Consider the following 27457-nt stretch of genomic DNA (forward strand, 5'->3'; position numbering starts at 1 on the left):
TGTGTGTGTGTGTGTGTGTGTGTGTCAGGCTGTAACATAGCCTCCAGTAAAGCGCACCACAATGCCTCTGCTCCTCTGACATCTGTTCTCACTCTGTGGGGTGTAAATTCCACAGAGATTCGCAAAAGTTGAATAAAACATTAATAAACTCTGACAATTAGAGACTAAAACTTCATGTTGAGTAACACGGCAGGTAGTCATGGTAAACAAAATGTGTTGTCTTTGTCAGGGCCATGCCAAACTTTTGTGAAACTCTTTTTTAATGTGTGTTTGAACCCTCTCGTGGCGAGACCAAATGTTTAATGTCAGAGGGCTTATGAGTTAATATGCCACTGAGCTGAACTGAATCCTCTTTTAAATATCACAAGCTGTTGTGATTGCTCTCAGTCTCAATGGTGTTTTTTTTACGCAGTACAGTCCTTTATTATACAGTGTTTTGTTACACTGTACATTTTCCTTACATATTTTTGTGTATTCTAAAGTAGGCCTAATTAAGAATTCATTCTTGGGAAAAGGTTTTTGGCCTCATTTTTCTATCTTGGTTTATGTGCTTTCAGTCCTGCATGTTCAGTCCCCCCTTCTGACTCCCTCATATACACACATACTGTAGCCGACATACATTGCATTCAAGTCTCATTTCAAACACCTACTAGCCTCACACATTTGTAAATGCACCCATCTAAACACTACACTACACTACACTACACTACACACACACACACACACACACACACACACACACACACACACACACACACACACACACACACACACACACACACACACACACACAGTCTAGGTCAGGCAGCACTACGTTCCTCGTGGGGCTAAATGGGAGCGATGCTGGGGCCGATAAGAGATGGCAGCAGCAGCAGCCACAGCACAGACAGATCCTCCAGATCCTCCCGCCACCACAGAAACGCCTGGAATTTAATTAGCCCAACTAATGTCATTTCAAACTCAATGCATTTCTAATCCCTAACCATTACTAGAAACAACCGTATGGTCATTTAGAGATGGAGCCAAATTATCGGGACAACTCAGTGGGAGATGGAGAGTGTGTCAGGGGAACGGAGTGAAGGAGTTCGATTTGTTATTTTGGGGCACGGGGCATTTTATCTCACTTTTTAAAATACATTTTTAGTAGGTTTTTTTCGAGAAACATGGAGATTTCGGGGGGAGAACGCCGCTTATCAATTAATCGTAAGTCGATCGATAAGGCTATCAACTAATGATTAATGAATTAATCGATAATTTGCATCCCTAGTCTGAATGAAATGGTCCTCCCTTAATACATCCCATTCCCTGCATGCCTGCACCATCCTCCAACAGTATTCCTGTATCCTATGCTTGCGTGTACCCTTGTACCCTTCATAGTCACAAAAGACTGATGTTTCTATACACTTACTAGGATGCATATATGTGCATGTATGTGTCCTTGTGTCCTTGCATCCTTGTATAGTAGGTCTACATAGTAGTTACAACAAGCTGTTTTGGCACCAGTGTTGCCAGATTGGGCGGTTACTTGGGATGGCCGTCTGCGGGTAAAAACGGGAAAAATTTACCATTTGGCAGTGTTAATTGTAATCTTTGGTCAGTTAATTTTTTTTGTTGAATTCCTTCTACTAAATATTTTGGAAATGTCAACACTGGAATGTGGAAAAGCTATTGAACACTGGTGGCCCCTGGAGCAGAGTGGTTGGGTAGTCATCTTGTTGTAGAGTTGTAATTACGCTGGTCATCTCTCCACAGTGTTATAAATACTCTGTCTGGAGTTATATGAGCTTACTGTGCAATATTAACACGCCATGTTTTACTCTGTGGCTGTTCATACTAGAGAGTGACTAAATTTGAAAGGTTTGGGACAGTCTCTCTCCATTGTACATCTCTTTTTGCCTTACACAGCTGGCACATTGCTGCTAGACAAGCTGTTCATTCCCATTTGATTAAAGGGGTATGCCACTATTTTGGGGCTCAGTACTGTTAAAATCCCTGCCCTAGGTTTAGTAAGGAGGAAATTTGTCCTATTTTTCACATCAGTGGCTGTCTTTGTTTTAGACTCCCTCTGGAAGGCGAAATGTAGCTAAGCTAGCGAGAGTCAATGTAAACACATAGCACCACCCACTAAACATGATTTGAGAAACATTTTTTTTTACTCCTAATTGACTCGCGATACACGCTTGTTTATACCGAGTACACATAACAAAAAAGGTCTCCTAATTGCCGTCTTGGCTGTTGGGATTGTTGGGACTGTTTTTTGCTGACCGCGAGCCGTGCGGAGTTTTACATGCTGGATACTGCTGCTCCACAACAGCGAGCTGGACTGACAAGGAAGTTGAATCAGCTGCTCACGTTTGAATAAATGTATGCCTATATACATTTATATGTATTATTTATTTATGCAGTGTAAACCGTATAACAGTAGGAGGCAATTACATGCATAGAACCATGCAAAGATATTATGTGACCCAGCGCAATTCTACAACATAAAAAAATAAAGTATACTGGCATGTTTGACATTGCCACACCGATTCTGCAGCTGCATCCAAACTAGCTCTTGGTTGAACACCACCAGAAGTTAGCACGGAGAACATCACAAATTACTACTGCTCCACTAGCTGACGAACTGGGCTGTCAACGAGGAAGTTGAATCAGCTGTCAGAGCTAGAATACTGCTCCTGTTGCTCAAGTTCGAATAAGTACAGTATGCCAATGTAGATGTGTGCATACAGTAGCCTAGTCTAGATCCATGTATAGATTTTGTGTCCCACCATAGCACAACTTCAAAAAGAGTTGCGAGACGAGCGCAGCTATTGAAGTCATTCTTATTGCGGCTCGTGGCAGTAGGCAGCTTTCAGTAGTCATACTCTGCGCTTAAAATGAATAGCCCAGCTTTCCAGATTGTCAGCTATGAAAGCTATGGCCAAATTATTATTCTGTTCTCTGACTCAACAGAACAACAGGGAAGAGGGGGACAACACAACGTCTTTCTTGGGTTAGGCTACTGTTCAGACATGATACGACACATTGACTACTGCAATCGAGGGAAATGTACACGGTATGCTAACCAAAACAGCTGTGTGATAATAGCCACAATACTTACGGTCTGAGGCTTGTAAACGGAACAACGGTGTCCTTCAACTTTCGAGTTGATCCCGCAGAAAAGAGCATGTGAAATGTGTAATAAACAATGAATCACATCCACAATCAGTGTAATTCCTCTTCAATAAGAAGATATGGCCCATCTTGATACAATCCACAAAGCAGGATCGCTCTCCATGCTAAAAATAGTCAGCAAAAAATAGTCCCAACAATCCCAACTGCCAAGACGGCAATTAGGAGACCTTTTTTTGTTATGTGTACTCGGTATAAACAAGCGTGTATCGCAAGTCAATTAGGAGTAAAAAAATCTCAAATCATGTGTAGTGGGTGGTGCTACGTGTTTACATTGACTCTCGCTAGCTTAGCTACATTTCGCCTTTCAGAGGGAGTCTAAAACAAAGACAGCCACTGATGTGAAAAATAGGACCAATTTACTCCTTACTAAACCTAGGGCAGGGATTTTAACAGTACTGAGCCCCAAAATAGTGGCATACCCCTTTAAGGAAATGTTGGTTTGTCTCTTTTTTTGACCGTGACTGACAAAAGATGTCCAATTCCTGAAGCAATTAGATCTCAGGACAACATTTAATCACATTCCCAACACACACATGACATTTTGCCTTGGCTGAAAATGTCTGCGTATGACATTTCAGTCTTGTGTTTACACATGGGATACTGCGCAGGCTTGGGTGGTGGGTGGTCATGTTGGTGGTGGTGGTAGGGGTGGTGTGGTGGGTGGTGTTGAGGTGGGGGTCGTAGATATTTAAATCTGTTTGATCATGCCCACTGATTCAGTTAAATGCCAGTGGCCAGTCCAGACACACCACCACTATCACCATCATCCAAGCCCCCCCACTGGCCGCAGGCAGCACCAGCTTGGCTTGGCAGTCCAGCCGGGCATGAGCCACCCGCCTGCCTGGCACCACCTCGTCTGGACCGCTGCTTCCTCGAGAGACTGTGCCCTGCGGGAGCAGCCTGTTTGGATGTGGATATTGCGGGGTAGTGGTGGTCGTGCTGGTGATAATACTAATGCTGCTGCTGCTAGTGGTGGTGGTGGTGGTGGGAATCAAGAGGAGGCTGAGGGCTGATGGTGATGTCCGTGGGTTTAGTGGGGTGGAGAAGATGCACTGTGGTGTGGTGTTGTTGACTATCTCTGTCTGTCTGTCTGTTTTGTCTGTCTGTCTGTCTCTCTCTCAATGTTTTCCCCAATGTGGTGGTGATTTTGGCCGGAGTGACCGCTGTGTTACGCCAGCATGCATGTGCGATTGCCAATGCGTCTGGAAGCCATAAACAGTGAGAATGGCGGGAAGCAGCAGAAGCAGCCACAGCGGCTCACAGATTAATTGAGGCAGAGGCAGCCGGCACGTCCCGGAGGGACCATTGCCCACAGTCAGGAAGCCACTAGGGATGGAAGACTTGGTGTCAGGACGACCACCATGACAAACCTCTCGACAACTAAATCGCCCTTTCCATCAGACGTTCAGATGCCAGAGGTGCAGCAACAGATGCATTGGGAGGAAGCAGGGAGGGGGAGAGGTGAACAAAGACCAACCTACTATACCCCTGACTGCACATCTACATGTTGTATGAATAAGTAAATATGCACAGCTACAGTCTACTGTAGGTGCAGGCAGCCCTCTGAAGAGCTTTGTTCTCTATTATTCTGCTTGATTCAGGTGAAAGCGCCTCAGGGTTTTTGCTGTCCTCAATCTGTGTTTTCTTTTTTTCTGTCCTTTTATCCCTAGTCTACCCCATGGGTATTTTTTTGTGTCACTGCAGCACTAGCTGCAAACCTGCTCAGTCCGGTGTCTTTCCTAATCAGCCTCCAGCGAATCCCACAGCTACGTGTATTTCCACACTGGTTCCCTGTTGAGTCTGGAGGCTAGAGGGTGGTGTGGGTTGAACACCACATGTAGAGGGGACGTAATGGAGGGTGAGGAGCTAAACAGGTGTTTGGGCTGTCTTGTTGGACAATACAGTGTCCGTTCTCTGGGGTAGGGGGTGAGGGTCACAATACTGTGTCCGTCCTCTAGGGTAGGGGGTGAGGGTCACAATACAGTGTCCGTCCTCATAGGTGGGTGAGAGAAAGAAAGAGAAAGAGACATTAAATTACACATAGCTGCTGCTTTTTTATCCAATGCACATTGGTAACAGTCATTCGAGCAATGTGGGGTAGGTAGGTGCCTTGCTCAAGGTTTCAGCCATGGATGGAGGTGTAGGGAGAGGTAAGGGTGGGATTTGTAACCTGCAACTCTGTGATCTTTCCCCCTTCCTAATCTAAACTCCCTAACCATAACACCATGGCTGCCCACAGTTTTCATGTTTTTTTGGGGGTAACCATGACACCCACAATTAACCATAAACGCCATGCTCCTGTGTTTAACTGGCCTAATACGCCCATGTGTTTGTCCTTAGGCACAATACTGTAGGCCTGCAGAAATAGCTCATTTTGCAGACAGATAATGAAGACATCATTGAGAGAGAGGGAGAGAGAGAGAGAGAGAGAGAGAGAGAGAGAGAGAGAGAGAGAGAGAGAGAGAGAGAGAGAGAAAGAGAGAGAGAGAGAGAATTTCCATGCGTTTGTATAGATTGTTTTACTTACAGTATGATTAATTAACAGTCTGGAGGTGTGTGTGGTAAAACACCACCTGTTCAAGGAGGGGTGGAGGCCTTATTACTGTACATGCAGAGACACACACACAAACCATAATTAGCCATTTTAATTGAACTTTCTCCCTTGTTGACTCTGAATTTAAATGTAGCTGTATTACTAACTCAATTAAACATTGAACTAATCTTAACGGCAGTTTACAACATACCATGACACCGCCTAACTGCCTGCTTCTGAGCAAAAGTTCAACATTAGTGTGCTGAATATGCTTGAAGTATCATTGGGTAACACTTTAATTTGCTGGCATTTGATCTGTAATAAATGCAAAATTATGCCCTTAATTTTCACATTGACTCTAATACCACCCAAAGGACATGTGTTTACGTGAGTTTTACAAAAAAAAATACGCCTTAAGGATCAGTGTCTTGTTTCTGTCGGGAATATTTTTTTCATAATGACTTGGAGATAAGAAATGATCACTTCCTGTGTCATTGTTTTACTATAACACATAACATTGAAACAACGTTGTAAGAACGGCACACTACACCATAATAATAAATATTAAGGGCAGACGGGCAGACACACAGGCAGGCAGATAGTATGGCAGACAGTGAAGATATGAATTAAACATGAAATCATATTCATTATTTCAACTTGAGATATTTCTTCAAATGAATTACTGCAATTATGACTTTTTTGCCGTCACTCCATCTCCTGACAAATGAAGTGAAAATAAAGTGAATTAAATCACTCAGCACACAATTATTTCTCCTGTCAGTCTTCTCTGGTGTCTGCTGTTCATTATGCTGTTATGGCTTCTCAGTGCACTGTATGCCCAAATATGGAAGTGATCTGGACTACAATGTGTGTGTGTGTGTGTGTGTGTGTGTGTGTGTGTGTGTGTGTGTGTGTGTGTGTGTGTGTGTGTGTGTGTGTGTGTGTGTGTGTTTGTGTTTGTGTGTGTGGGTGTGGGTGGATAGACAGATGGATGGATGATAGGAGCAGATAGAGAATGTTCAGTCAATCGTATACTACTGCTCTCACCCTATCTCTCCATCTTCCTCTCTGGTCCTATCCTCCTCATTAATAAGCATAGTTGTTTGGCTGCAGAGTGGATTTAAAGCTCTGTAATTTGGTCTGAAATGTAATTCTGTACACATTAACTCTCCACCTAAGGCGAAACAGGACTATTCTCCCCAACGTAGCCTAATTATGGCACAAACATTAAAACTCCATTTAGTGAGCTACTACCGAAATCAGGAAAGTGTGTGTGTGTGTGTGTGTGTGTGTGTGTGTGTGTGTGTGTGTGTGTGTGTGTGTGTGTGTGTGTGTGTGTGTGTGTGTGTGTGTTCCATAGGCAGGTTATGATCCATTACCCCCGTCCTCTCATTCAGTAACTGTCTCTTTCTCTTTTATGCTTCCCCACACAAACACACTTACTCTGCTTCCTGCTATCACAAACTCAATCTGACTTCACACACTTTTATGTCCCATTTATACAATGGGCCATTTTGTTTGGCACCCAATGTCTTAGTCTTGGCATGACACAGCCCTGCCGGTGGTGAGCGTCACGGACAACTACTTCATGGTGGCGGAGTACCTGGCGTGCAGGAAGGGGTGCAAAAGAAAGGTGATATACTGGAGTGCGGACATCCTGGGCCAGCTGGATGTTGCCCATCACACTCAATTCCCCGCCATCTTGACTGCGACATGCAGGTAGTCAGGCTGATGCGCCAGAGGGGCCTGGGCAACAGCAGCAGCCAGCTCCAGAAGCAGCTGGAGGAACAGCACGCCGAGGTCTGGCTCCAGAAACAGCTGCAGTGGGATTGCACAGGCTTTGGCGACAGGGCTGGTTACACCCCCGGCCATCTCCGACCTGCCTGCCATGCTGCCCGTGCCAAAGCACAGGTGGCTGATGCACGTTTATTCCATCGACGTGCTCAGCAGGCTGGAGGAGATCAAAGCGTCAGTAACGTCACTCTTCGGTCGAGTGTTGAAGATGGACTCGACCAAGAAAATAGTGAACAAGCTCGCCGGGGATAGCCGCGCCACCTCATCCTGGGCCACCAATGTGGGGAACGAGCACGGACAGGTCATCATGTCCGTGCTCACTGCCGGTGAGGGCTATGGCCTCGACCTGATGATCAGGGGCCTCATCTGTCGCTACGAGGATGCTGGGGTGCCGCCGCCGGAAGTGCTGTATGTGGACCGGGACTGCTGTGGGACCAACGCCGTGCACACAATGTTCAGCGCCTATAGCCACATGCAGATCCGGCTCGACATGTGGCACTTCATTCGGAGGTTCAGCTCAGCGTGCTCCACCGACTCCCACCCTCTGTACGCTGGCTTCATGAGCAGGCTGAGCCAGTGTCTGTTCGTCTGGAGGGAGGAAGATGTGCGTGCCCTGGTGGAGGCCAAGCGTGCTGAGCTGGCACAAAAACACCTCCAGCTCCCCAACCCAGCCAACGTCATGCGCCATGTGACCCGGGCAGAGATGGCGCTGCACCGCAGGCGAACCACCAGGAGCCCCGAGGAGATGGAGACCCTCATCAGCCAGCTCATCCAGGCCTACGATGGAGAGAGAGGGTCCAACACACTTGGGGTTCACCTCATCAACTCCCCCCGCATGGCTGCCTGCTGGGAGGGGCAGAAGCAACATCTTCGCTGCCTGCAAGATCCCCCTGGTGTGCAGCTGTACATGCAGACAGGGACTGTGAGGAAGGCCGGGCACACTCTGCCCACCTACAGATGTGCCCGGGGCTCAACGTCGCTGGAAAGCTTCCACCTGCACATGAACAGATTCATCCCAGGTAAATTTGTCAGCATTTGTTTTACAGTGCTTAATATTTTATGATAGTGTCATCATGTATAATGTTTTAAACCTAAACTACTGTATTACTAGACTGCATTTTATCTTGTGTCTTGTTATCTGTTGTCTATATGTGTTTTGTCCATCAGGCAGAATAACATTGAAAGTGAATTTCAGATTTTAATGTAATTAATTTCTGTCTTTAGGAACCTTGGCCAGTGACGTCTTCTTCCAGGCGTACCTGGTGGATGGTCTCGCCCGGTGGAATGAGGACCGATACAAGGCAGCGATTGGGACGACGGGGCCACAGTCGTACAGTGGGCTCCTGAGGCATGCCGTGAACCAGCTGTCTGAGTGGGTCATGGGCCTGAAACTGCTGGATTACACACCACCGCGGGCGTACACGGGTATGCTTTCTTTCTTGTAATAATACAGCTCCAGGCCACTTTATTAGAAGAGCATGAAAAAGTTGATTTATTTCCATAATTCCATCAATAATGTTAAACTGTCATGGATTATAGATTCATGGCCCAGTTTTTTTAACTATTCCAATCATTAAATTGTTTATTTTTACATATTTTGGTCTTCCAGCTCAAAAAAACCATGAATTGGGGAATTCGCATCATTAGAATATTGTAATAAAATCACAATTTTCTTCATCAAAATTCGGGTCACATCAAATCAGTTGAAATGTGGTACTTTCTACATAACATGCAATGTTCAATACTTGGTTAGGACTCTCTCTGTCTTAATAATGGCGATGATGTGTTTAACATTGAAGTCAATGGCAGAAACAGTGCATGGGAGTTATGGAAGCCCAGATATCATTGGTGCTTTGCTGTCAGCTGTTCTTGTTTGCTGACCTGGTGTCCCACACTTCACTCTTCAATATACCCTGTAGATTCCCATATCACGTTTTGGCGCTAACTCACCAGTTTAATTCTAAATCACCAGAAATGAAACCCCATTGAAAATGAATGGGGTTTTATTTCTGGTTTACTTCTGATTTTATGTGCACTGATGTGAAACAAATTTTGATGAAGAAAATTGTGATTTTATTACAATATTCTAATAATGCAAATTCATGGGTTTTTTGAGCTGGAAGGCCAAAATATGTAAAAAGAAAAAAATTAATGATTGGAATAGTTAAACAACTGGGCCATGAATCTACAATCCATGACAGTTTAACATTATTGATGGAATTATGGAAATATGTAATATTTCATATACGTAATATACATAATATGTAATATACAGTATATTATACAATAGTTAGATCCGGTCAATTTATTTTGTGATATCTGATTGGATGAAAAGTTCTAATAATATATGTAATATACAGTGTAATATATATAAAAACTGATTGTATGTAAATTAATTGAATTTAACACCACAATGTTTTGTGATTTTTTCAGGAGAACTGCTTGGGGTGGAATACCTCTACAGGCAGACTAGCACTGCTCTGGAGGCATACAGAGACGTCCTCAGCAACATCGAGGACGTGGACGTGGATGCAGATGCGGATGATGAAGGCAGCGTGGATGAGGGCTACGAGGAGTTTGAGGACTTCACTGTTCCCATCCCCAAAGTCCCTCCACTCGGCGCAGCAGCTTTTGCCACCGTGCTGCCATCCTCCACCGCGCGTCTTGTGCCTGGGTCATCCGCGCCTCTCCCCACTGTGCCGCCACCGCCTCAGTCGCCTGCGTTATCCACCACTGCGCTGCCACCCTCCACCGCTGCCTCAGTCGCCTGCACCTCTCCTCACCGTGCGGCCACCCTCCACTGCTACACTGCCACTTCCTCAGTGGCCTGCGCCTCCACTCACCTTGCTGCCACCTCCACTGCTGCACTGTCACCACCTCAGTCGCCTGCGCCATCCACCACTGCACTGCCACCCTCCACCACTGCGCTGCCACCCTCCACCACTGCGCTGCCACCACCTCTGTCGCCTGCGCCTCTCCTCACCGTGCGGCCACCCTCCACTGCTGCACTGTCACCACCTCAGTCGCCTGCGCCATCCACTGCTGCACTGCCACCCTCCACTACTGCGCTGCCACTTCCTCAGTCGCCTGCGCCTCTCCTCACTGTGCGGCCACCCTCCACTGCTGCACTGTCACCACCTCAGTCGCCTGCGCCATCCACTGCCGCACTGCCACCCTCCACCACTGAGCTGCCACTTCCTCAGTCGCCTGCGCCTTTCCTCACCGTGTTGCCATCTGCCACCATGTCTTCATCCTCCACAGCTCCTCCTGTCACTGTGGGCCAGTTTGCAGCTCTGGTGGCATCTCTGGTTGAGCGTTCTGGACCTTCCACTGATGTAAGATTTTAACTTTCAATATAAATCAAACAGCTTACCATTTTTTAATTTTACCATTTCATAAATCTATCCATATGCATTGCGCTTTGCTCAGTCTCCTTCACTTTTTCATACATTTAGACATCTGTTGGGAAGGACAACATTCCTGGATATGCCGCAGTCCAGGAACTGGCATGCTGCCTTTTGGCACTGAGGGACTATGGTCTTGCCTTGACCGAAGGGGAGGCAAGGAGTATCGTGGTGCGGTGGGATGCCCTGTCCGTCTACGACAAAGCCAAGATTGCCTACCGTCCACGTCACCAGGACACCTTGCCCAAGGGTCGCTTCAGGGCAACAAAAAAGCAGGTCGCGCCAGGGGTGGAGTCCACCAAACGGTATGTACATTGGATTAATTCTACCTTTGTTTAATGCACAACTAGTATGACAGTCATTGAAATTGTGGTGTTTACTCTGTGTGCAATCGTCAGGTCCTTTGTTGGGTCACACGGTCCAGCCCAGTGGCCGGACTGCAACCGCCTGGTGGAGGCCATCTTCATCATTTTGACGATGACCATCATTGGCCGGAGGAAGGCACCGGATGGAAAAAGCCAGAGCCGATGGACACAGGTTATGCACAGCTACAACAACATCCAGCAGTGCATCCTCCTAAACGCCTTGGTGATGGAGGAGACCGATCTCCAGCTGCCTAAGGTCAACAGTGCAACTCTGACACAGTGGTGAGTAAAATACTTTAATACTAGGGTGACTAAGCAAGAAGAAAAACCCCAATTTTTAAGATTTCAATTAAAATTGTCTCTAAAATTGTCTGTTTATATTTTCATTTAGGTACAACAAACGGAGTAAGGAGCAGGACAGGACAGTGCTAGAGCAAGGCATTCCATCGCCTCTGGCAGGACCTGTGCACCTTGCGTCAAGCACAACTGCGGAGTCTGTCCACGTTGTGGATGCCAGCGACAGGCCACACATTTTCGAGCTTCCGCCAAACACAGCAGGAACGGCGAAGGTGAAGAGGAGGCTCACCTTCACCACAGGTCCTGGCCCTGCCCCCGCCCCCCACCAGCTCAGCCTGTGCTCTTCCAACCAGCTGCACACCATCCAGTCCCGCCACAGGGTCTCGCCACCATCGCACCCATGCGTATTCCACCAGCACCTGGAGCACGCCATCCAGTCCCGCCACAGGGTCTCGCCACCATCGCACCCATGCCTATTCCACCAGCACCTGGAGCACGCCATCCAGTCCCGCCACAGGGTCTCGCCACCATCGCACCTATGCTAATATCCACATTGCACATCATTCCACCACACACAGCCACTAATGCACCACACACAACTACTAGTGTACCTTACACCACACAAATGTACAGAAAGAGGAAGCAGGAGAGGGAAAGGGCTGGCATCCCTACCAGAAAATAAAACAGGGCTGATGCTATGCAAGCGCTGCCAAAAAGACAGGAGGCTTCCTGGACACCAGTTCTATTTCGGAAACCTGTACTGTGAGGAGACGGCAACCGAATCGGTAGATGAGTGGAGGGAGAGCCTTGCAGCAAAAGGCTATGGCCAAAAAAAAGGGGCTGCACTTCCAGCTGCTGCAGCTCAACCCCTTGACCCTATCCTACCTGCTGCTCAGGAGGAGATGGAGAGAGAAGAGCAAGAAGAGCAGTGAAAAGTATAAATGTGGATAGGCCTACTATTGACACCTAGAGTCAGTGGCGGACTGGGATAGAGAAACGGCCCTGGCATTTTGACCCACAACGCGGCCCCAAGACCCCCCAGTACCCCCCTCACGCACACACAGACACACAGACACAGTTGCAACAACTTGGTGACCGCGCACCACATGAAAACACATTGGTAAACACAAGGTGCATCCTGATCCTATTAGAACTAGGTGCATGGTGCATCCCACACGTCGAAAACGGTGCGTTATTATAACAAGCGCACTCTGCACTCGTTGGCCCGCCCCACACAGAGAGAAATTGTGACTATTAATAAAATAGTAGGCCTAGTAAACACTGAAGTTTCATAAACCAACCTTTAAACAACAGGCACCAGGCACGCATCAACGTGCCTACACACACACACACACACACACACACACACTATAAAATCAATGAACCAACCACTTTTGATGTCCGCTTTGCTCTCCCACCGCTTCTTTACGCAAAAGCCCCTTCTTAACGCTGTCCAGTGGACAGTGGCCCAGCTAATACTAGTTCTATATGATGGCAAGACTATGAGTGGGAGTCAGTCCAACTTCTATGCTAACCAGTCCAGAGCTGAACGCAAAACAACATACCGTAGGCTACATCGATATGGCTACTAAAATGTATTTCAGCAAGACAAGCCACCAATTCGAGAGCCCATTACCAAGTCATGAAGTTAAGAATACAGTACGAATAAAACTATAACAGCCCCCAGATTACCACAAGCTAAAAAGGTTTACAGATCACATCACCTTGGCTAGTAGCGAGACTAGCCACGGACTGGCTTATGACAGTAGAAACGCGACCTTACGTGAAATAAAAAAAGTGTCACGGCGGACACAAACAATGATTATTAATGGAAATCCTTCAGCCCTACCTGGTCTTATTCGTAGCGTCGGGCGGTGCAACACACCTTCTAATATCCATATTTGTGTGGGCGAGAGAGCTCTGCGTGCTATTCCATGTGTGAATGGCCTTGTGATTTCTTGGCGATTGCAGAGACAAAACAACACACTTCTTCATGATCTTCTTCCAAGCAAGCCAAGAAGCCGGCATATTAGATACTACGACATAGATTCGAACAGAACACCGTGTTTTCAGTGACAACAACCTTGAATTTATGGGACACTTCTTGTCCGCCACACACCGTAGCTATTAATGCTCACAGGAAGTTTATCGTCAGTCACTAGGGAAACGGAGGACTGAACTGATTAAGAAAATACCTAAAAAGACCACAAGATGGCAGCATCTCACCGCGTAGTGACCACCAAACACCACAAGTCAAGTCAAATGTGCTTTATTAACAATTTCCATTGCCGCTCCCCCCTTCTTTCGTTTAATTCCTCCTCTTCCTGGACCTTCATTCATTTTTCTTAATAGCTATAATTGTCCATTCGCGTCGCGACATCTACCCAGTTTTTCTCTACACAACAAGCTTCAGAATGTTGATGAATCTTTTAGACCTACGTTTTTTCTTTTGGCGGGAACCGAACGTAAATTAAAAAAAATCCCACAAAGCAATGCTTTACTACAGTTGTCTCAAACAAAAGCAAAATATAAGTAGGTAGGCTATAGTTTTTTTTTATTATTTTGAACACTTTTACATCATTGGCATATATATTCAGGAAAAATACAACATGAAACATAAGACCCACCCATCAATATGCCACCGTCCGTGTGTAATATATGGCAGTGTCAGTGGTATAAATAGCGAAACGGTGTTAGAGGAATGCTATCGGAGGAGAACTTTGACGCAGGTAACGTGATATTTGCTTAATAAATTCTGGACGCTTGATTATGGGGCCGCAACGAGCATTGGGAAGGCCGCGATGGGTATCTAAAGGGCCGCGGCCCTTCTGGCATGTGCCCAAATGCCAGACTGTCCAGTCCGTCCCTGCCTAGAGTAATGTCATGTAAACAATGTTAATATATGTCAATAAATTATTACTTTTTGTTTTATTTCATGTCATTTTTCAATTCATTTAGCAACAGCCTACCTATATAACCTACATAATGTGGCCTACACAAACAGTCTTTGCTCTGATGGCTTCTGAAGTTTTGGAATCTAGGCTTACAAGATAAATAGACCTATCTTAGGACCAACCTGGAACCTAGCCTATAGGAAATAGGCCTAACCTACATGTAACTTACAGACACAGGTTAGACTTTATATAAATAGTAATTTTGCACGTTTTCTGATGGCCTTTGAATTAATTTGTTGGAAGCTGAAGGTAGGCTAGACATAGCCAGAAAGTAGTAAATAGTGTGGCCACTCATAATTTAAACGTAGGCCTATTTGAAAGAATAAGAGGTATTTTACCCCATTAAATGGCCTATTTGCTATTTAAAAGTAGTCCTTATAGTCTTAACAATATCATCTCTTCTTTAAGAGAATTCCCCTCGGAGAATAAAGCTCGATGTTGACACTCATTGTTTTTAAAAGTCGTGTTTTTTAAAAAGAATTCCCCGCGGAGAATGAAGCTCGATGTTGACAGTCATTGATTTTAAAAGTCGGGGTTTTTAAAAAGAATTCCCCGCGGAGAATGAAGCCCGATGTTGACAGTCATTGTTTTTAAAAGTCAGGGTTTTTTAAAAGAATTCCCTGCAGAGAATGAAGCCCGATGTTGACTTTTTTTTTTTTTTTTTTTTAAAGTATGATGCTGATGGTTTCCATAGTTTCAAACATTTCAAAACAATATCATGTCTTACCAAGACCTGATCAAGTTGCTAGAATGCTTTTATTCTTTGTCCGGGTGTGTTTTTTTCACTGACGTCCTGGAAAGAAAGCCAGATGTTTAATCATTCATCCTGTTGAAAAGCGTTTTGACGACGTGAACCGTTGCTATGAGAAATTTGTTTATACTATAGCAACACGAGTCATAAACAGTAGGCCTACAATGTCCGAGGTATGGGAAGACAGATTAAAAGACATATTGTGATAAAAACGTGTGCTTTATCTCTCTTTCTCATATAATATGTTGACAGTATATCATTGGAATGTTTAGTGAAACGTTTCCCTGGAAAATAATAACACTTTGCAGGGGATTCGATGGTGCAATTTTGCCGCCGAAATTGCAACATATCTTTGTAACAAACCTCGACACATGGGCGCTGGCCTTGGCGCAACCGGTAGGGCACTCGTCTACCATGCGGCTGACCTGGGTTCGATTCCTTTCCCGGGTCCTTTGCCGGCCCTTCCCCGTCTCTCTCTCCCCACTCCCTTCCTGTCACCACCTTCACTGTCCTATCATAAATAAAGTCAAAAAGACCAAAAAAATATCTTTGAAATAAATAAATAAATAAAAAAAGTCTTGGCATGGCAAATCAGAAAATTTTAGTATTACAAATTGTGACAATCATTGTGACAGATGTCAGTGTGAAACAGATAAAAAGATTTCGATGACAGTGATAGCTATTGTTCTTGTTGATCTAAAATTAAAGGGACACGAAGGATTAAAAGATCCATTAATTACTATGTCAGAGTAAGCTGATGCTTAAATGAGTCATTATGTATACATGGGCACTTCTGATCCGATTAGAATAGGGATATTTTTCTAATCCGATCAGGAATTCCGTAGTATAAGGCCCGATCGAACTAGATTTCTTTGATCGGATCAGAATTCTAATCGGACTAGAAGAGGTGGTGCAGTCCGATCAGATGGTCCATGTATACACTCTATTCCACTTGGTTGTTTGTGACGCAATCGTGTCACATATTTTAACAAATGAAGCTCTGTTATCCTAACATTTTAACGCCATATTGGTCGCTAAATTCCTGCAGAACAACTCTCTCCCACCAATCCTGGCTTCGTACTCTCATCCACAGACTTCTTTCTTGTTTGTGAGGTGTTTTCAGTGAACTGGTGACAACAGCGCGTCGGAGTGCCGCTGTTACGCACTTGCCCATAAGCTTAAGATTAAGTACAGCAGTGTCGCTTCCCGCTGCACTTTCAGAAAGACTAAAATTATATATAAAGCAAGCGATACTTTCATGTTAATTGCCGTTTCAACCATATAGCCCGGCCTGTTGCTAACCACTGTCAATGGTAACCACGCGTGGCAGGTATTCGAACGTTCGAGGTCAATGTAATGTATACACTTCATTCCGATCAGACTAATCGGATCAGATCTATTCCAATCGGCGAAAAAAGCGCCATATATACACAGCTATTAGTAAGTGACTCTCCCAACCACTGTCGTAGTTCGCTGTCAGAATTGTCTGCATGTACCTTTTGGCTGACTGAGCAGAATGAGTGCCGTGCAGGGAAAAAAACGTCTCGTGAGAAAAACTGATTTTACTTGCCACAGGAGAAGACATTCACATTTGTATCCACTGTTGGTACTCTGGCATGAAAAACATGTGTGCCAGAGTAGATTTTGAGACAGGCATTCAGCGGGCACCATGCAAACTGTAGAGGGTGGCTTTAGTATTTTGTGTCTACCTGTTCCTGCCAAAGGTGGCGTACTGGTCTGGTCATAAACAAGTCTATGTATTTTCTGTCCATGGACAGATTTTCCCCTAGTCTTGTGGGCAAGCACTCTATTACTGATTGATTGAGTTTTGAAGGCAAAGGCTTACAAGATGGCGACATTCAAGATGGCTGAAGGCATCAGTGGATGTTTTTTAATCGAATTCAGCCCATTTTAGTTGTTGTTAGTGATGGCAAAATGAAGCTTTTCGAACCTTCGAAGCTTTCATTGGAATTGGTTCGAAAAATGGTTCGAGCTTTGAATCGCTTCAAACTCTATGATGACATCTGCTGGCAAAAATGTTGAATTGCAGTTTTAACCAAAAATCGCTCGAATAAATAAATGTATTCTTGAAAAGAAAAAACGATTGCCTTCACGTCAGGGGCGGAGTGGCCCACCTTTTCCCACCGGGAGAATTTTCCCCTTGGCGGCCCTCTTTAAAAAAACAAAAAACAAAGCGAACATGGTTTCCTAACCAAAAAGACAAAAGCCACGAAATCTGCAGTCGTACTACATGTGGACATTAGTGTTGTCAAAATATCAACCTGAAGTGGAGAATTGTAGCCTACACCTTGATGAAATGCACAGCCAGTGGTGTAGTCTACGTAAAACGCAGGTATACGCTCCCATTTCAAAATTTCAGGGATTACAGTATACCCACTTAAAATTGATTGATCCATTATTTACAATAGCACAAATATATACAGTAGACTATACACACATCAAAAAATGCTCAAATATACAGTATACCCACTTCAAAAAGTAGACTACACCACTGGAGCCATCATCACAGTCCAAAGCATTCATAGGCCTAGGTTAGGCTACATCACGCTACTGTTCCATGCAAATGTGCACTCCACTGTCATTTTGACAGTTTGAAATTGAAATATCGTTTAAGGAAGACAGGATGAGCATGGGCACAAAGTTTTGGGTGTGGGGATTTTTAGAAGAGTAGGCTTACAAAATATAGTATAGTAGCCTATAGCTTACAAAAAGTCTGTCTACATTGTGCAATAAACCCACCATGCAGCAAATAAGCCAAACTTACTTCAAACCACAACCATAAGTCAACAAAATGTATAACCAAACGGTGTAGGCCTACCTTAAAACGCTGTCTTCTCGCAGCAAATGTCTTTGTTTCTTGCAATCACTCTACTTTAATCCACAGCTTATTAGCCTACACACCCAGCACTGGTCACATCAGAATCTTGTGTGGTAATTATTTTGTTCCATTTCTTCAGACATAGGCTACATCCTAAATGTACCACATATAAATATATGTATGATAATAATATTATTTCGACTATAAGGAGATATACTGGTAGGTCTAACAAATCAAAACAAAACCCATTGCTTCTGTTAGGTGCAGTTATCTTGCTTCTGTTAGGTGCAGTTATCTTCCTTACCACTTGGTGGAGTCTGTTCGTAACCCAAGTCAATAACCACAGAGCAAGTGAATCAGGACTGGAAAGACTGTAAACTGTAACAGTCGTGTGGAAATCGGAAAATAAATCATAATTTATTCATATTTCCATCCTTTGGTAACCAATATACCTATCACAGGTTCTTCAAATACTGAAAACGAAACTGTGTTACTAAGATCTTGTAAACTTCCGCGATCTACGGTGTATGAAAATTATCAGTAGAGAAGGGGTGTGGTCAATTTACTGTTTGACACCGTCAGTGAGGTATTGCCGTCTGGTATACGGTATAAATACTGGCTAGTCATCTCAGTTGTTGAACAGGGAAGTGGAAAGTGGGAAGTCAGTGCTTAAAAGTATCATCTCTAAACTTCAGGGCCGGTTGGGAACGCAGTGCGGCCGCATTATTACATTTCACGGCCGCGGCCCACCGGGACAAGTCCCCGATCTCCCGACGGCCACTCCGAGCCTGCTTCACGTTTGCTTTTTGATTACAAGTTAATGGCTTTCATTGTGTATTTTAGTCACTGAACTGTGACAATAGACTAGGCCTACTCATGGGCATAAAAATCTCCTAACAATTTACCACGTTACATTGCAAAACTGGAATATTTTGTCCTGGGAAACCATTTACAAATATTTTTATGACACATCACTAGAATTCTATAATAGATGCAGTTAATTCCATCTAACTTCAAAGGCAGACTGGTTTCATTGACTAGCCTAGATCACGGATTGAACATGCAATCTGATGAATGAGAGTGCAGCACCTTAACCACTACTCCACAGGTCAGTGTCCTCCTCAGTTTTAAAAAACAACTAATGTAAAACAGTTGGTGATGGGCGGATTTACACAAATCACTGTATAATGGCGGTTTACTTTTAAGGGACTGTTCGTTATTTATTCAAGGGGCCGTCGGAAGATTGACATAGGGCTTCAAAAAAAATCGCTTGACCCTCCCCCTCATGTATACGAAAAATACATGACCCTCCCTCTAACGGCGAAAATTGTTCGATGACCCTCCCCCACACACTTCATCGAGTTTTAGACTGCAAAACATTTTCTTTTCACAAAAAGCGTTGCATGACAACGCTAGTCTTTAAAGCCAACGCCATTGTTAAGGTATCTTGAACACTAGACTTCACGAAGGCGGTGGCGATTTCAGTACTGACAAACGTTATTTGGCTTTAGACACAATACTAAAACAAAACAAACAAATAACAACTCCTTACTCATGATTATATCAAGCATGGAAAGTATTGGATAGGATACCTTTATTTGAAATGCATCTAGTGGGCACGCCAAAAGGCAGAACATATGCAGACCATTCAACAAAGCATAATGGGTAAAAGCTATCCATGATTTTGGTGTAACGTCAAAACTGTACGTGAGCCCGCAGCATGGTTGCTATGGCCACTTGGAGACGGAACACATAATAGCATAAAAATAATCAGAGGTTTACCGTTTCTGTTTTGATGCTCTCCATGTCATCAAAGTCATCATTCTCGCTCTTCAGAAATTGTAGGAAGACATTTGGTAGTGATGCTAGATCGTCATTTAAAACCACCCACCATTTCCCCTGGTATTGGTACAACAGAACAGGTATGCCATATTCAGGATGCAGAATGGAGTCTCAGAACCAATCACTGTCAATTTTTTTCTCAAAAAACGAGGCAAAAAGTTCGTATGCAAATTGGTATTCCAAAATTCCCGCCACCTTCTTGTCAGACTCACAGGGGACCATCAACTCCTCCAACACCCGCTGAATACCCTGCAGTCTGGGGTTGTCTTTTTTTTCACGAAAATATTCGAGTCTAACAGATATGTCCTCTGCCGATAACGTCTGTAAAGAAACTCTTAATTTCCTGTGCCTCCAGCTCCCGTTTCTCCTGTCAGTTCTACATCTGTTCGTATCCTGAGGCTCAGCCATAGCTGGGACTGCCTGAAGTTCCTTCACGAATGAATCAGAATCTGACTACCGCGGTTTCGGCTGGCTCAGAGGGCTCTGGCCTAGCTGTTCTAGCCATCGACCACGTCGATGGATCTAGCTCTACGAGAGTTCTAGACTGTATTCAGCGGGTGTTGGAGGAAGTTGGTACCGCCCTGTGAAGCGGAGAGTCGGGGATTTTACACTGAGTTCGCATGTTTTTTGCCTCATATTTCGAGAGAGAGAGAGAATATATATATATATATTATAATGAATCTAGGCACACACAAAAAAAAATGAATGACCCTCCCCTTTAGATCAAAAAATGTTGGTTGACCCTCCCCTCAACACAGGAAAAAATGGCATGACCCTCCCCCATATTCTTCCGGTGACCCCGAAAATAAATAACGAACAGTCCCTAACTGCTACATTTTAAAAGGGCAAATTACAGTGGCCATAGAGCACACTTTCCTTGATTCTGCTTTTATGGCGCTGCGTTGAATTATTCCGACTACAATCCCGCAATCGCACACAACTCTTGAAGCAACTTCGACCCTTTGTGCTTCGATGCGCAACCCTTTCAATTCCATCGAGTCATCACGTGACTTTCGAAGCTTCAAACGTCACTAATCATGTGATCAATGCACAACAAATCAAGCTCCGAAACAAGCTTCGGCTTTTGTTTTTTTCAATAACTCGAAACACGCTCCGAAGCAGGAGAGTCAGAGGGCCATCACTTATTGTTGTTGTTGTTGTCGTTGTTAGTAGTAGTAGTAGTGGTAGGAAGTCATAATATTTAAAGGGACACTGTGCAGGAAATGGTCAAAAAAGGTACTGCAACTATGCTGCTTATTGAAACTGGGCTGCCTATTGCCAAATTTGGTCTTTACATGAACGTTTACTAAGTAATAAACAAATACTTTCTAGTATGGTCCAAGTACAGTCATTTTTGCAGCTAAAAATGGCTATTTCTGGAAATTCAAAATGGCGGACCATGGAGAAGATCCCCCTTTTCATGTATGAAAAGTGCAATTTTTCCAGTCATAAAGAATACTTAGAATTTGATGGTGGTGGTAAGTATTCATGAAAAAGGTAACATTAGTGAATGGGAAGCATTAATTCTGGAAATAAACTACTTAAAATCTCACACAGTGTCCCTTTAAGTTAGTATAGGTTTTGTAACAGTAACATCAACAACAGCAGTAAAGGTATTTGTAGTGGCTGTAAAAGAAGTAGACTCTATATAGTAGAGCAGATTAAAGGCCTTTTTCAGGAGAATCGTTCACTTTGGTATAAAAGCATGAAATTTGGCACAGATACTCTCTAAGGGTCACTTTTTGGAAAAAAAGCGCTGGCCACGCAAAAATTCAATATGGCGGCCATTTTTCAAGATGGCCGCCACTGCTACTGAATGGTTAGTGTAAAACCCATTAACTTTGGTTTAAAAACATGAAATTTGGTTCAAATACTCTCTAAGGGTCACTTTTTAGAAAAGAAGCACTGGCCATGTGAAACTTCAATATGGCGGCCTTTTTTCAAGATGGCCGCCATTGCTACTAAACGGTGAGTGTAAAAACCACAGACATCATATATGAAGACTAGATGCGTCGTCCGCGTTCCCGTCATGCAAGCCGAACGTCCGCGCATGGCGGCCATGTTATAGCAGCCTGCTGGCTCAACCAGTTGCAGTGAGTTTTTGGTGTTGTATACTCTTCAGATGGTCATAATTCCCTCAAATTTATTTCGATTTTCGAAAGGGTTGGTTTTTTACACAGTATAAAAAATTCCAAACGAAAGTATATGTTGATACTGCATAGGGATGCATATTCACATTATTATTATATTATATTACATTATATTATAATGTTCATAGGTCTAAAATCATGTATAATATCATTCAGTAGGCTTATTCAGGTAATTAAATAGACCCCAAAAACAAATGCACAAAGTAATCTTTTATATTTTCAGTAAAATAACAAATAAACGTTCACTTTAGTCTACATTCTACTTTGGTTTCGACAGCTCCACCTTGTGTTCAAAATGAGTCGTGACGCTAAAGCCATCCAGATAGACTGTTGCGCTGTAGGCTACATTACAGTACGTCATCTCTGTCGTCTATAATTTGATCGGATTTGATGCAATGAATATATCCATGCCGTCAACGTAATGCACAGCAATTATTAAAATGTGTATTAGCTGTAGGTCTATCTATTTTTTTGGACAAATAGGTTAAGTGGGAAGCATAGGCCTATTACTCTCCTGGGCGTTTTACCCCAGTCTACACTTAAGTTTTAAGGAGCCCTACCATTTATAAACACGTGTCAATATTTCAGCGAAGCAACAGAATACATTTTTAAGTATCCCAACGTTTCAACTCTTCACTTTACTTCAGCTGTAACGGAGGGTCTGTGGAGAGTTTAGGCTGCTCTAATATGGCCGACCTGTGCGGACGTGCTTGAAATACGCGATGACGTATCTAGTCTTCATATATGATGTCTGTGGTAAAAACCATTTACTTTGGTATAAAAACATGAAATTTGGCTGAAATACTGTTTGAGGGCCACTGTTTTGGAAAAGAGGCATTGGCCACCTAAAAATTCAATATGGCGGCCATTTTTCAAGATGGCTACTCAATAGTTGGTGTAAAAGTCGTTTACTTTGGTATAGAAACATTTATTTTGGCAGAAATACTCTCTGTGGGCCACTGTTTTGGAAGAAGGCCCTGACTACACAAAAAACAATATGGTATCCAATTTTCAAGATGGCTGCCATTGCTAATGCTGTTTTTAAAATTGGTACATACAGTAAATCATGGTGTATCCTCTATTCACATTTACAGCTGCAAAGTTCTGTGCAACTGAAACCCAATTTAAAACATATGCATTTTCCCTGGTGCTCTGTTTTGCAGCCACACTTGATAGTTATTCACAACTTTCTGCAATTGTTAGATTTGCAGTCCATTGTTTACCAAGCTTTTTCCGTCCTCAGTCAGCAGGACTCTCTGCTTTTGGTTGACCTTTGGTTGCTTCTGGGCAAACATATCAAATCTACCCTCATCAATGTGGCTGGACCATCCATCTCTTGTGAAGTGCTCTCTGCTGAATGCCGATGTCACTGTGTTGTCTCCATGAATGACCTTTGCTCAGGCACAGTCATACAGTAGCTGAGTTACTTGCCATTGATGCATCATCAGTCCCCGATTCTTTTGGTCAAAATGTTCTGCCATGGATGATATTGTCAGATTGGCGCAAGGTCTTGCAGATGAACCACACTTCCGTCAAGTTGTTGGCCTTGTAGGGAGAGTGACTAAGTCCAGTCACACAACAGTCCATTCAGAACCTCCTGAGGTCAAGCTCAGTGACATAAGCTGGAGCAGAGAGATGGTGTGCTATACTGCAAGAGGGTCGATCACGGCAGGCATGTGTATCAGCTGGTGCTACCCAAACAGTTCTGGAAGAGAGCACTAGAGGGTGTGCATGATGAGGTTGGGCATCTACGTAGGTGCAGAATGAGCCCTATAACTTGCTCGTGCCCGGTTTTTATGGCCTGGCATGGCCAATGACATCGAAGAGAAGTGCTTGAGGAGTGAGTGCTGTTTCAGATGGAAATTTGTTCTTCAGAGAGCTGCACCAATGGAGAGCATTACCACCAAGTACCCACTGGAGCTCATCTGCATGGACTACCTGTTTGTCTCTGGAACCAGACAGTTGTGACACACGAAACATCTTTGTCATCACTGAAAACTTCTGAAAAGTTCTCAGTAGCAGTGCCCACATGAGACCAAAAAACATTCAGTGGATTGGGGATGAGCATTCGTCCTGCAGTTCAATGTGGTGCTTTATTACAGTGGTGTGGCCATCTCTCGGTAACACATCTCTTCCAATGCTCAGGGATAGGTGAATCCTCAAGTTTGAATCTGAGTAGCCCCGAGGATGACTCAGGCGCACAAGGAGCATGTTGGCTGGGATCAAATGAGGTGACACATTGGGTTATTGATATCTGCAAGGACACTGTGGTCAGTCATGTTGCAAAGCATGATGGGCAGGGCCGGATTAAGATGGACTGGGGCCTCTAGGCTACAGTTTGACAGGAAATTTCGCGGCAAAACTACATGGCCAGCGTCATAATTCTGAGCTAGAAATTAAAAATAACATATGGAGACAAATCTTAGTACTGCCTCTTGTCACAATGCTGTCTTCCACACTCCCCACCCCCCTTTAGCCAGCTGGATCCCCCTGGCAAGTGGGGGCCCTTAGACTGCAGCCGTAACTATCCTGTAGCCTGTAGCCAGCCATGACGATGGGAAATTTACAGTTTGTAGCAACAGTATACCACCTGGCAATCGACAATGTTCATGTGGTCCAGTCTTTCCTAATCCAACAAGGCTAGCGGTGTATAGCTTTTGATGAGCCAGTATGGTGAGAGCTTTGCGACCCCATAGCCTGACCGTATGTGGGCGCCTTGTAGTCTCATAGCCTTGGGCAATAGCTGCCATCAGAGTGGGCTTGGAAAAGGGATTTCAAACCATCTTTTTGAATGCCGTCTTGGTAGAGATGGTCAAGGACATTGGTGCTAATCTTGAAAAATTGCTGCCATATTGAATTTCTGTGTGGCCACTGTGCCTTTTTCCAAAACAGTGGCCCTCAGAGAGCATTTATGGCAACTTTCATGTTTTTATACAATTTAGTAGCAATGGCTGCCATCTTGAAAAATGACCGCCATATTGAATTTTCGCTTGGCCAGTGCTTTTTTCCTAAAAAGTGACCCGTAGAGAGTATTTCAGCCAAATTTCATGTCTTTATACCAAAGTGAAAGGCTTTTACACTAACCAATAGTAGCAGAGGCAGCCATCTTGAAAAATGGCTGCCATATTGACTTTTAGTGTGGCCAGAATTTTTTTTCTAAAAAGTGACCCTTAGAGAGTATTTCAGCCAAATTTCATGTTTTTGTAGCAAAGTAAATGGTTTTTACACTAACTATTTAATAGAAGTGGCGGCCATCTTGAAAAATGGCTGCCATATTGAATTTTTGCGTGGCCAGCGCTTTTTTCTAAAAAGTGACCCTTAGAGAGTATTTCAGCCAAATTTCATGTTTTTAAACCAAAGTTAATGGGCTTTACACTAACCATTCAGTAGCAGTGGCGGCCATCTTGAAAAACGGCCGCCATATTGAAATTTCGCGTGGCCAGTGCTTCTTTTCTAAAAAGTGACCCTTAGAGAGTATTTCAGCCAAATTTCATGTTTGTATACCAAAGTAAGTGGCTTTTACACTAACCAATAGTGGAAAAGGCGGCCATCTTGAAAAATGGCCGCCATATTGAATTTTTGCGTGGCCAGCGCTTTTTTTCCAAAAAGTGACCCTTAGAGAGTATCTGTGCCAAATTTCATGCTTTTATACCAAAGTGAACGATTATGTTACTAATCTGCTCTACTAATAGTTTCAAACTTTGACTGATATGCTGACAGATCCAGGAGTCTCGCTGAGTGTTCACATGAAGAAATCTATGATTTTACAGGTAAGGCATGTTAGTCCATGAGCCAGACCACCGATCGCAATCGAAAGGGTGGGCAAAGTCTTGTTGGTATTTTATTATTGCTATATATGTCCAGTTTATGAATTGGTATGATAACCTTTGCAGAACAGTAGCTTTATCATATTTATCATGCATTTCTTATTTGAACCATTTTACACTAAAAACGCCTAGGCTAATTTGCTAATATCTTGATAAATTGAACATAAAAATGACTGTGAGGTAAATATATTTATAGGAAAAGTTGTTATACAAAATTCTTAGATAGTTCAAAGGGCACGTTACACATATTTCCCACTTAATTTAGTTCAGGCCCCCATTTTCACTGACTTTTCATTTAAAAATGAGGGTTTATTTCTCAAGAGTGAAAAAAAAACTTCTATGCATCACCACACAATTTTCCCAGTACATTACAATACAGGTGGGTTTTATATTACAAGTTTCCTTAAAAGTTATCTTTCATTATCCAAACAAAGTGTAATGTACTTAAATGTGAACTAATTTACATACACACTCGAATTTGATATGTAGACAAAGACCTATTGGATAAAGCAGAGACTACACTTTTTACATCGACTAAGGGTGTTTGGAGAGGATAAAGTCACTTTTTGTACCAAGCTGTTGTTGAGAGTGTACTACACTATACAATCTGGTGCCATGCACAGACATTTTTGGGGGCAGGTGCTCAAGGTGGGGGCGGGGGGCATGTGGAACTTCCAGTTTCCTTGCTAGGTTAGAACAGGAGTGGGGGAGCCGTTTTCATTCGTGGGCCACTTCAAATTTTATAAAAGGCTGCACTATGAACACAAATCAGGATTTCCCCCTGCAGTTTAGGCCTACATTGAAGGTGGGCACCTTCACAACAGACCCCACCTCCTCTAGGTCCCCTGAAAACATAACTTAATTGTATTGCAAATTCAATTTCTAAGAGTTCTTTACAAAGCATGTCAAATTCCATGTGAAACTGCATAACATTAAAATTACATCAGGGGCCGTAAACGGCCCTTGAGACATAAGTTAGATTCCCCACCCTTGTATTATAAACTATATTATATCAGTGGGAAATTGTCACATGCTTTTGATCTCAAGAATTTCTACCGTAGATGATCATGCCAATATGGAACACATTGTGGCAAAATAACAAGAACTTTCAAAAAGGGCCTTTTTTTTCGTCCAATACTGCGAAGGGGCAGATGCTTTAGCACCACCAAGTCCGTTCCTAGATCTGTGCATGCCTATGATACAATCACTTGGGTTTGGAAAACCAACAGTAAAAGTAAAGTCCCAAATCAACAGACAGACCCGCTCTGCACTGGGATCACCCCACCTTCCAAGCAACATACTGTATGAAGAGTCCAGAGAGCAGGCCAGTAATGGGGAATAACAGATTACATGTTTCACTATTACATTATTAACAATCAAAAAATTGAAGAGTTGCATTCCCTTACAGTTACTGCTTCTGTGTCTGGTAATTAAAGTACATTTACTATGTGAAAATAAGTGGTGGTTTCTAGATTCATATGTTATGCTATTCTCAAATTTTGATCATTCCACACATTACCAGAA

This window comes from Engraulis encrasicolus, chromosome 23 (assembly GCF_034702125.1).
Source record: "Engraulis encrasicolus isolate BLACKSEA-1 chromosome 23, IST_EnEncr_1.0, whole genome shotgun sequence".
NCBI lineage: Eukaryota > Metazoa > Chordata > Actinopteri > Clupeiformes > Engraulidae > Engraulis > Engraulis encrasicolus.